General features: G+C 29.3%; 1 long non-coding RNA gene and 1 pseudogene across 1 annotated transcript; both read left to right on the top strand.

Annotated features, from left to right (window-relative positions):
- LOC101497696 (uncharacterized) lies at positions 1-5,751 on the top strand (annotated as a pseudogene).
- A 1,173-nt stretch (positions 5,752-6,924) lies between these two features.
- LOC113785736 (uncharacterized) lies at positions 6,925-7,859 on the top strand. Its single transcript, XR_003471863.2, has 2 exons — positions 6,925-7,331; positions 7,495-7,859. It is a non-coding gene; the product is annotated as an uncharacterized lncRNA (long non-coding RNA).
- The last annotated feature ends 3,983 nt before the right edge of the window (positions 7,860-11,842 follow it).

The following is an 11,842-nucleotide window of genomic DNA, read 5'->3' as shown; positions in this document are numbered from 1 at the left end:
ATGGATCCAACCAAGTACATTTTTGAAAAACCCGTTCTCACAGGTCGAATTGCTCGATGGCAAGTGATGTTATCAGAATATGATATTACCTATGTTACTCAGAAAGCCATCAATGGGAGTGCCTTAGCAGATTATCTAGCTAATCAACATGTGGATGATTATAAGTCAATGCAATGCGTATTCCCAGACGAAAACATCATGGTTTTTTCTGAAGAATGTGATGATGGAAAATGGACCTTGTTGCTCGATGGGGCCTCAAACATAATGGGGCATGGGATTGGGGTTGTTTTAATATCTCCCAAAAAAAAGTTCATACCTATCACAACGCGCTTGTGTTTTGATTGTACCACTAATATGGCAGAATATGAAGCTTGTGCCATGGGAATTTTGGCAACTTTGGAATCAAAAGCAAAAGTTTTAGAAGTATATGGAGATCTAGCCCTAATCATTAATCAGCTTAACCAAGAATGAGAAACTCGAGATAAGAAGTTAATACCTTATTTTACCTACATAAAATAATTGTCTTTAGAATTTGACAAAATCACGTTTCACCATGTCCCTAGAGAAGACAATCAATTGGCTGATGTTTTGGCTACTTTATCATCTATGTTCCAAATAAATCGAAACGATGAAATCCCATCAATTTTATTTTTTGAAGCCATACTACACTATTTATGATCATAGATTGCAAGTACGATTGTTCCACTACGAGATCTTGAGGCATGTGTGACTTAAATAAATAAATAAATAACTTCATCAAATTTTAGACCAAAATTGTGTTTGAGGGACCAAAACTAAAGAGAAATAAAATGGGGTGACTACTTTCGCGATTCACCTAAAATAGAGGAACTAAAACTGCAATTAAGCCTAAAAACTATTATTCTGCTACATCATATTTGATTTTTGTTTTTTTATTTTGATCACTAAAACAAAATAAGGTTTATATGTGTTTGTTTTGCTTCTAAATATTATCGGAAGTTATATAATGATAAAAAATAAAATTGAAAGAATTAGTAAGTATATGGCGGAAGAGAAATGAGTAAATATGGCGGAACCAGCTCAATTTTACTATTTCATCATTTTTAATGATAAATAAAATATGATTATATGGTAATTTAATTTTGTAATGATTATATATATATATATATATTAATGTAAATGACTTGTGCTATGCCCTTGTTAATGTTTGCTCTTAAAACTTTTATATTTTATAAAACATTATTTAAAAACATATTGATTATGTTAAAATCAAATAATAATATATTGATAAATAAACATATTTCAGTTTATATATATATATATGATATTCGAATATTTTTATCACATATCTTTTTTCTCTATTACTTTCTTGGCCCTTTATTATATAAATGGTTTAATAAAACAAAAAATCAACCAATAATAATACAAGAAAAAATATAATCTATAAAGTAGTATATGATCACCAAGATAATATAAACTCGCGTTTTTTCATAAAAAATAGAATAGAAGTTAACCACAACTATATTTGCTTGTTTTTCATAATTGTTTTTCTTATTGGTGAATGACTAAGTTACCTCGTGACTTACATCAAATATTAGTTTATAAATCATTAACTGCTAACACAATATTTAAGAAAAGATCATAATAAATAATAAAAATCATGACTTTAAAAAAAATATTGTGCAAAATCATAAACATGATAGTCACATTATTTTTTTGCATTTGTGTGAAGGGAAAACTCATGAAGAATTCTCTCTATTATCTACTACCTTGATGCCATTAAGTTAGAATATTATGTAAAAAAACATGTTAACCATGGGAGCATTTATTTTTTACTGTGTTTTAGCAACTCATAATTGGTAATGAATTATGATTTGTGAGTTACCGTGTTTCCTTTTGCATTAAAAAAAAAAAAACATGAACAAAGGAATGATAAAGTTGGAATTGGAAATTTAGCGATAATCAGTGAGTTATTACATTTTTATTTTTGTTTGAAACATAAATCAAATTTTGAATGACTTTGATTGACATTTATAATTATATTTTAATGGTCAATATATTCCTTTAATAAGTTTCTGATTTAATTGAAAAAAATTATTAGGTTTAAAATGATATTTATTAATATATGATTAGATATATTTTATTTTTAGTTATTGATGATATAATTAGAATAAAACATATTTTGAAAGAAGATAGTCATTTGTAGAACGCCACATGAGATAGTTACGTCAATGAAAGTAAAGACATATAATAAGATTAAAAAAAAAAAGGGTCTCTTTTAAAAAATTAACATATTAGTTATTGTTATATAATATAATACTTGAAAATACATAGTAGAGATAAATCATACAACAATGACCAATAAAAAATAGACATATAATATTAAATCATGTTCACCTTAGTACACTCTAGAATATTTTAGTAAAAAATATTATCTTACTATTTAAAATACATATAATGTCATATATAACAATTTCAAAAAATATTAATAAATTGAGTCTACTAAATTATCAAGATTCCATCTTCAACAACAAATTAAATTTTAATCTCCACCTACAAATTAAGTTTCCATTTAAAATTATAAAGTCAAAAAGACAAAGAAAAAAAGTTTATCAAATTGAAAATGGAAATGTTTATCTATTTAGTCATTATAGTAAAACTGCATCAAATTTGATACATTTATTCCAATTACTTACAAAGCTTTTGAGGAAGGGAATCAATATTCAACACCCAGACACCTCATAATTTTAATCATCGTTGTCAATATTTTAAAGCAAATAAGGGTGCAGAGTTTAAAGCAAAGAAGAGTTTGAATCAAGATAATATTGATGTGATTGTTTTTTAGTTTGAGTCTTATCAAGTAGAACTTGATTACTTTTAGAACTTTATTTTAATTACTATTAGAACTTGATTACTATTACGATTACTATTAGAATTTCATTTTGATTACTATTAGATCTATATTTTGATCTTAGATTTTAGTTATGTAGTATGATTACCTCTTTGGTCATCCCGCTATCTACCATCCTACTATACATAAAAACTGTATTTTGAAAATTTTGATAACAATATATTGTATTGTGACATTTGTATAATTCAATTTCCCTTCAAATCATGTCAAACTAGTTTGTTGTTCAATTTAAACTTACTATGTTACTAGTGAATATCAATTTACATTTCAAAAGGCACTCAAAAGATAAAACAAACCAACATCACATAATCAAGTCACAATTCACAACTATATTCCATTCTCAAGTAAAATGTGCCAAGTACCATCAAAAGACATGACTATATATCTATAAAACTATATAACTATTTATATATAACTTGTAAGTTTTCAATTTCAGTTGGCTTGAAACCACACTACCAGTGCTTTACAGCTAATCACATTCTTCAGAAGTAACACCGAGTGTCAACCTTCCATGTCGTAGTCGCCTGCGGGCTGGTATAAGTTGAAGCTCTCAGATGCTCAAATGTATGAAATTAATAATAAAAATACTTCTACATTGTAAGACATGGAAGAAAATCCCCTTACAATTACTGTTTCTTTTGTTTACTTTTCATCCTTTTAAAGTGTTGACATAAGGGGTGTTCATAGGAACAAATGGAATTTCTCTTGCAGTTACAGTTTCTTTTGTTTACTTCATCATTCCGAAGTGTTCTGAGTTAAGAGGTGCTTGGAAAAAAAAATTACAGCTTACTCAGGCGGATATTATGATATAATCACTTAAATAATAAAAAAAGACCACTAAGTATCTCTCATAAATTAAACCTAGTGAACAAGAATTCATTTATATAACTTCTTAAGAAATAATTATAAAAAAGAAACACTAAAAACTCTTGCAATACCTGATTTTTTTTTTAAAAATTGTAACTTCTTGTGATGTCTCAATATTTTCATAAGCTCACTCATTTTTATTTTCAACTCTTAATTCAAAATTTAAATTGTCTTTGAAAAATTATGAATAAGTTAACTGCAACAATTAAAATTTTGGATTTGAAAAACACACACACACACATATATATATATATATATAATTAGTAAAGTACACATGTCTGATTTTATTTTGTTACGGGTAACTTATACAATCTTTTCAAAAGAAACTATTTTTAAAATAAAGAGAATATGAAACTAATGAGTTATATTTGTTAGTAATACTTTGTAGCATCAGAGGTTGAAGAGGAAGCTGCATAGTCAAGAAACTTGAAACTATTATAGAACCATTAAAGCATATTGAAAGTATAAGAATAAAAACAAAGGAATTTCACTTTTTTTTTATTTATAAAAAAAGCAAATGTTAGAGTGTAAAGGGCTTCACTTGTATACCCTCTTCCTTTTCCTCATATGAGGAAGAAGTAGAAGAAAATGACAAAGGGAGATTTGGATGTAAATTTCACGAGGAACGTGTTGTTAAATGCGTTGGTGATATAGAAAAAATAAACTTGAAAGAAGAAAGTTCTGATGAAATAATGAGGTACTATTTTCCTAATCGTGAGGTTGCGTTTATTTTTTATAATTGGTATGGTTGTTTAAATTGATATTCTGGTAGAAAAATTAAAGTTGTTAGGAATTGTAATGGTGAAATAGTTCCATAAACATTTCATTGTCATAAAGAATATATACTACATGAATAATATAACAAATTTGTTAGTAGAAAACAAGAACATAAACCAATTTGTAGTTGTGGTTGTGAGGCTAGAATACAAGTACATGCTGAATTTAATAGTGGATGTTGGTACATTAAATTGTTTGATGATGTACATAACCACTCATTCCTAAATGACAAATATAAAGGTATGCTTCCAGCACATAGAAAGATGATTGAATATGACAAATATCAATTGAAGACCATGAGAATATATGGCATCACAACGTCACGTATATATGGTTATTTTGCTTCACAAGTTGGTGGTTATGAAAATTTGAGTTCTTCAAGAAGAGACGTGTATAATGAACAATTCAAGGAAAAAGGAAGCAATTATTCTGATGTTGATGATGCACTTGAGTTTCTTAAGTGTATGATATCAAAGGACGATATAATGTATTGGAGGTACACTGTTAATGATGATGTAATGCTTCAACATTTATTTTGGTGTGATGGTGTATGATGCATGGACTACTCGTTATTTGGTGATGTTTTGGCATTTGATGCAATGTATAGGAAGATTAGATATAATACTCTATTAGTCATATTATCTAGTGTAACCCATCACAATCAAAGTATTGAATTTGCAAGTGGAATTGTTGGTGACAAAACAAAAGAGAGTTATGAATGGTTGTTGGAAAAATTGTTGGAAGCAATGAGAGGTAAATGTTTGATTTCTGTTATAACTGATGGGGACTTGGCAATGAAGAATGCAGTTATAGGGGTGTTTCCAAATGCTCATCACCGTCTTTGTGCATTACATTTGATTAGAAATGCAACTAGTAACATTAAAAAATTTAAATTTGTATCAAGGTTTAAGCGTTGTATGTTAGGTGATTTTGATGTTAATGTGTTTGAGAGTAAATGGAAAGCGCTTTTTAGTGAATTTGGGTTGTAAAAAACTATTTGGAGTTTGGATATGTATCAAAGGAGAAGTATGTGGGATACTGCTCACATTAGAGATAAATTTTTTGCTGGCTTTAGGACTACTTCGAGGTGTGAATGTTTGCATTCAGAACTTGGAAAATATGTTTATGTTATATTCAATTTGCTTAATTTTTTACAACAATTCTTCTGGTGGATGAATTACATGAAATTTAGAGAAAATGAGGTTGGTTATGCATAATCTTGTAAGGAGGTTGTTTTGGAAACTCAACAGAAGTTTTTACAAAGGTCGATAACAAATTTGTATACAAGGGAAATATTTAAGCTTTTCCGGCCTATTTTGGAAAAGGCCTGTAAGTGCAATATTTTCAAGTACCACAGAGAAGACATAAAATGGATTATTACATTTGACCAAGATAAATTGCATTTTGGATGTTCATGTAAGAGATTTGAGACATTGAATATTTGTTGTGAACATTTGATAAGTGTTTTGATATATCTGAATATTGCTAAAATGCCTGAATGTAATGTCGCGCGGAGGTCAACAAAAGGTGCTAAGGATTTAGTAAATATTAAAAATTTGAACGGTTCATGTCAACGTGATTCAAACATTTATAACGACTTATGTTACATTTGTAGAGCGTTGTAAACGGATGGTTAATGTATTCTTACAACTGACAAATTTTCAATTGATTAATTTTTTGAATTTTTTTATGTAGAATATCTCATTTCATATTATGAAGCATTGATCTAATGAAAATGAGACATCGATTATTCTTGAAGATGATGAGTCTGAAAAAGTTTATTGTTGTAATTTTCAACCACCAAGATTGTGTTGGCACATTGGTAGTAAATATAATTAAATACACATTTAACTCAACAACCAACAAATAAAAATAAAATAAAAATGATAACTCTATCATATTTGCAATTTAAAGGTTCACATTCAATCTTTTTCTTTTTGTAGTCCAATTATCAAAAAACATCACAATCATCACAATCGTTTGATGAATCACAACGGTCGACAATCACAATATTGCTACTAGAGACACCTACAAGACGCCATTTTTTTTTATCTATTCCTGGTAAAACTAAATTGTCAAATAAAAAACCATTACCAACATAATTAAATAAGTTTTTCTAATAATTAAATATGTTTTCTTGTATAATTATAATTAAATGACAAATTAATCAAGACCAATTATAATTATTAATAATATTATTAACAAATTAAACTTTTTATTTAACACCTATTTAAAACTTATTATAATTATAATTAATGTTATTAACAATCTAACTTTTTATTTAACATCTATTTAAAACTTTTTATTATAATTAATATTATTTAACATCTAATTAATGTTATTAATAATTATTTTTGAAATTTTTATAAATTATATTAGGGGCAGTATTTTCCTTATTAAAGATGGGGTGGGAGGTACCTGATTAAATGGGCCGGCCCAGAACTGCTTATATTGCCAGAGATAAATGTTTTCGGATTCCCAATTCTCTTTATTTTTGTTATATGAACCTATCATTTCATCTTCCTCACATAAACGTTCTCAACAATCTTCCTTCACATAAACGTTCTCAACAATCTTCCTTCACAACATGAATGGAATATTTGGCATTTGGCCAAGAGTATGAAGCTATGGTCGCTGAACAAAGTTCTGTGTGCGGTGCTTGAATCAGCAGTTTCCAATGGAGAACCCGAATGATATGTGTGTTAGATGTTTGATAGACATCGTAGGTAATGTCGGAAAGCTCTGGTTAGATAATCATTGGCTTAGTGATTCTGTTCAAATTTTAAGGTCCATTTTGGTGAGTTCTTTACACGCATTCATTTATTTTTTTTATTTTTTTGTAATTTGGTTTTACACACTTGGGTAATTTAGGAATTTAGGGTATATTTATTCTTTGGTTAATTTAGGGTTTAGGTTTTTAAGCCTTCATTTTTTAGGTTTTGCTTGTATTAATGTTTCAGAGTCGATTGCCTTATAAGAAAGAAATGTGCCATCGCTGGCAAGTGAGAGGCTATTGCCCCTATGGCTCTGAGTGTATATTTGCGCATGGACCGCACGAGTTGAGGATGAGGATGGAGAATTAAATTTGAGATAATCACAGAGTTACATATTCTTAAATTTAGGAAAATGTTGTCTTTACTTTTAAGAGTTACATATTCTTTAGATTTACATATTCTATGTGTATAGTCTTTTAAATCACTATTGTTGTAATAATTAGATTTTCCTTTACTTTTAAGAGTTACATATTCTTTAGATTTACATATTCTATGTGTATAGTCTTTTAAATCACTATTGTTGTAATAATTAGATTTGTCTTTACTTTTAAGAGTTACATATTCTTTAGATTTACATATTCTATGTGTATAGTCTTTTAAATCACTATTGTTGTAATAATTAGATTTGTCTTTACTTTTAAGAGTTACATATTCTTTAGATTTACATATTCTATGTGTATAGTCTTTTAAATCACTATTGAGGTGTAGATTGTCTTACATACAATATCAATACATTCATTGTTAGTACCACTTTTATTTTATTTTTATAGTTTTCTTCATCAAAATAAATATATATTTAGTTTCTAACATATGAAAAATATTTTTTTATAAAAATATTCGAAAAGTTAAATTTGATAAACTAATTAGAAATAACAACAAAATTTGAAGACCATAAAAATAAAAACATTTATTTTGAATAGAAAAGAAACCGAAGAAATGAATCAATGATAATAAAAACCAGTATAATCAGTATAATGGTGGTCAATTGAATAGAAAAGAAACCGAAGAAATGAATCAATGATAATAAGAATCAGTATAATTGTGGTCAATTAAATAAAAAGGAAACCCGAAAGAAACAGATTAATGGTAATTCATTGACAATTACTCTCTTGTCTTTTGTATTCTACACCCAAAAGTCTATAAATAGTCTACCACAAGAGGACAAAAGGGGAACACAATTGAGAACACAAAAAATAAAAAGAGAAAAGAGAATAATAGAGATAAAGAGAGAAGAAAGATTGAAACGAGCAAGTGAAGAACATTTCCAGTGCGGGAAACACTTATTTTTCTTTTTTCTTCTTGTCTATATTTTTTTTATATTATTATTGTTATAGAGTTTTTTTACTATTCTATGCACGTATGATATAAACAATATTTTGTTTGTTTTACGACCAAGTTTTAGAATCAACTAATAAAAATCAATTTGATTGTTGTATAATCATTTATTTCTTTATCAAATTCGTGATGTCTAATCTTTATTGTGTTTTATTTCTTGTGCGTTAGATCTTAAATTCTCTTATTATTACCACCGTCGGTTCGCACCACATATGTGTCGCTGACTCGCGACTCTTGCATGTGTATCTTTTATAGTTTATAAAAATCAAAAAGTAGTAAAAACATTTCTTTAAAATAAAATGATACACAAATCAATATACAACACATCAATAAAATCGATCAACACATAAATATTTTCTACCAAAAAACTACGTGAGTTTTGATTTCTCTATTGCACTTGGAGATACGTAGGAGCAAGGTCTTCCCATTGTCAAACCAAATTAATAAAAAATTATTTTTTCTTCTTTATTTTTGGGTAAAGATAAATAAATAAATGAATAATATGTATATAACTAATTATAGGGTAACCGTTTTAACGAACGATGTAGGGTAATATTATTTTTCCTATTCGTAATCGACTCCTGAATTCATTTTTTTTTTTTTGGTTCAAGAATTTTTACTTTAGGTTTTATCTAATTTTCCCTTTTAAAAAAAATAAAAAAAATAAAATTAGTGTCGACTTCCTTTTTCGCGGACAAACTGGACGCGACAGCTGGCGACTCCGCTGGGGACGTTTGAGAGTCAAGCCTAATCTAATTAATTATATATAATTATTTTATTATTTATTATTTATTTATATTACCCCTATTGTTTTATTTATTTTCTTATCTTATGAATATAATTATATGTGTTTTGTCAATTTATTTCTATTGTGATGATTTATTTTATTTATTTTTATTTACACTCTAACACGATTCACACACTTATGAGTGGGCTCTATACGCAGGCTGAGTGCTACCTAAGATAAGTTCGAGACTGTGTAATGATAATCTTCTAGATGTACATCCTGTTCGTTTGTCATGAAAGTCTCACCTAGAGTTGACATTTTCTATAATATTTCCATATTAATAGTTTACCTATTAATTGGTTTAATATTTTAGAATTGAGATGTGTGCTCTAGGAACCAATTTAGAACTATAGAGCTACCCATGGTAATGGTTCACATGAAAGAATTGCATAAATCACACGTACATACGAAAAACTTACTCTATGTCATATTCAGTTATTCCTTCTAGTATATCCAAGTTTGTTTTTCTACTCATCGTCATTTTTTTTTACACCATGTTCTTTATCATGGTTACTTTTGAAAAATCATATCACATCATTTTCAAAACCATAAAAATTAAGGCTTGTTGTGAATAACTTGAAAGCAGAAAATATGGGATCAAATGGTGGCTCAAACATTACTCCATTAAGAAAGACCTTGCCATTGAGAGTTTTCAAACGGGATGTAAGCAACATTAAGAATCTTGCTCAAAAGTTGAAAAAAGTACAACGTGTAATCTTTATGGGGAAATTCGGAAAAATTCTTGATTTACTTGAAGTTAATGTGCAAGTGGATGCCCTTACAGCGTTGGCCCAATTCTATGACCCTCCTTTCAGGTGTTTCGCCTTTAAGGACTTTCAATTGGCCCCAACGTTGGAGAATTTCGACCGAATAATGGGATATCCGATAAAGGGGAGCAAACCTTACCAATATATGGAACACTACCCCTCATTGAAAACAATTGCCGAAACACTTGATATCCCTATAAAGGAAATAGAAGACAATAGAACCAACTAAGAGCAAAAAGTAATGGGCCAACATTCTAGCAAATCTCAACGAAAGGACGGTCCAATGGTATTCCTAGAGTCAAGATATAAATGAGGTGATTTGTAGATGAGGTGTCTTTGTCGACGTTCCCCTCATAGGAACTAAGGGGTGTATAAATTATAGTCCTTATGTGGCATTGAGACAACTGGGTTATCCTATGACGAAACCTCTGATGATAGATGTAACAAAATCTTTTGTCATTCGTGGACAAGACGTTTATGATGCTAGCTTGCTGCGAAGAATACGTAAGTCTTGGGGAGATGTCGTTATAAGAGGTCAAGAATTAGGGCCTAGAAGTTGTGGTATAGGAGAGGAATATCATAATTGGGTGAAAAAGAGGGCCTTAGAGATCAAGTTTCCTTTTCATAGCACCACCATTACCCCCGAAGAAGTAACAACATAACCATTTTTTAGTACTGAAGATTAAGAGGCCGACTTAGCTCTCAAATGATAAGAAATTGAAAAATTACAACAAGAACTAGAGATGGCTCACCAGGCTTATAGAGATATGGAGTATAAGAATACCCAACAATCCCTTATCCTTGAGAAAGTACAGAAAAGGGCAAAAGAGGAAGAAGAAAGCAAGGAGAGAACTCGAATCTATTTGCGGGGTGCGAATGAAGAGTTGAGACTCAGACGTCAAGAAAGGGGCGATGCATTGATTGAAGTCTCAGGCTTAAAGAGTTGCTAAAGAAATTTGGGGAAAAACATGAAGTCATCCGTCGACAAGAAGCAAATCTAAAGCAACAAATTGAGAGAGTAAAAGCGAAATGTGAAAGCAAGATTATGGTAGAAAGGCAATGTCAAGAAGAGATCGTTGAGGCATATCGAGTTGAACTTGCGAGAAAAGAAGACGAGATACATACACAAAAAGACACTATAGAGAGACTTGTTCAAGAAGGAATGTTTTGAATGGATCATTTCTCCAAACTAGTTTATTTGACCAACTCTACTATCAGAGATATTCCACTGTTATTAAGAGTTGCTGATAGGATGGCTAATCCTCTCTCTACCCTTCAAGAGATCTCTATTTTTATTGAACATTGTAAAAGTTTAATCGACCAAATGAAAAAATTGATGGCTCATTAAATTTTCAAATTTCGTGTTTAAGTTTCTACTTTCGTTTTTTAATTTTGTGGCAAAACTTGTATATTGCTTTTTCTCAATGAATTAAATTTGGCCCCACTTTTGATCCCATGGCCCTCTCTTTATTGGTTAAGATATTCACAAACAAGCAATAAATTGGTCTTTAACATTCATGCACAATTACATTTTCATACATCACATTGCATACTCATGCCATATTCTTTCACAGAAAAAATAACACAACAAACAAAAAATTTGGTGCTACGACACCGTTATCGGACACGATCCCAGTCAAAAATC

Source organism: Cicer arietinum, chromosome 3, assembly GCF_000331145.2.
Source record: "Cicer arietinum cultivar CDC Frontier isolate Library 1 chromosome 3, Cicar.CDCFrontier_v2.0, whole genome shotgun sequence".
Taxonomy (NCBI): Eukaryota; Viridiplantae; Streptophyta; class Magnoliopsida; order Fabales; family Fabaceae; genus Cicer; species Cicer arietinum.
The sequence above is the reverse complement of the archived record's forward strand: the minus strand, read 5'-3'. Positions and strand labels throughout refer to the sequence as shown.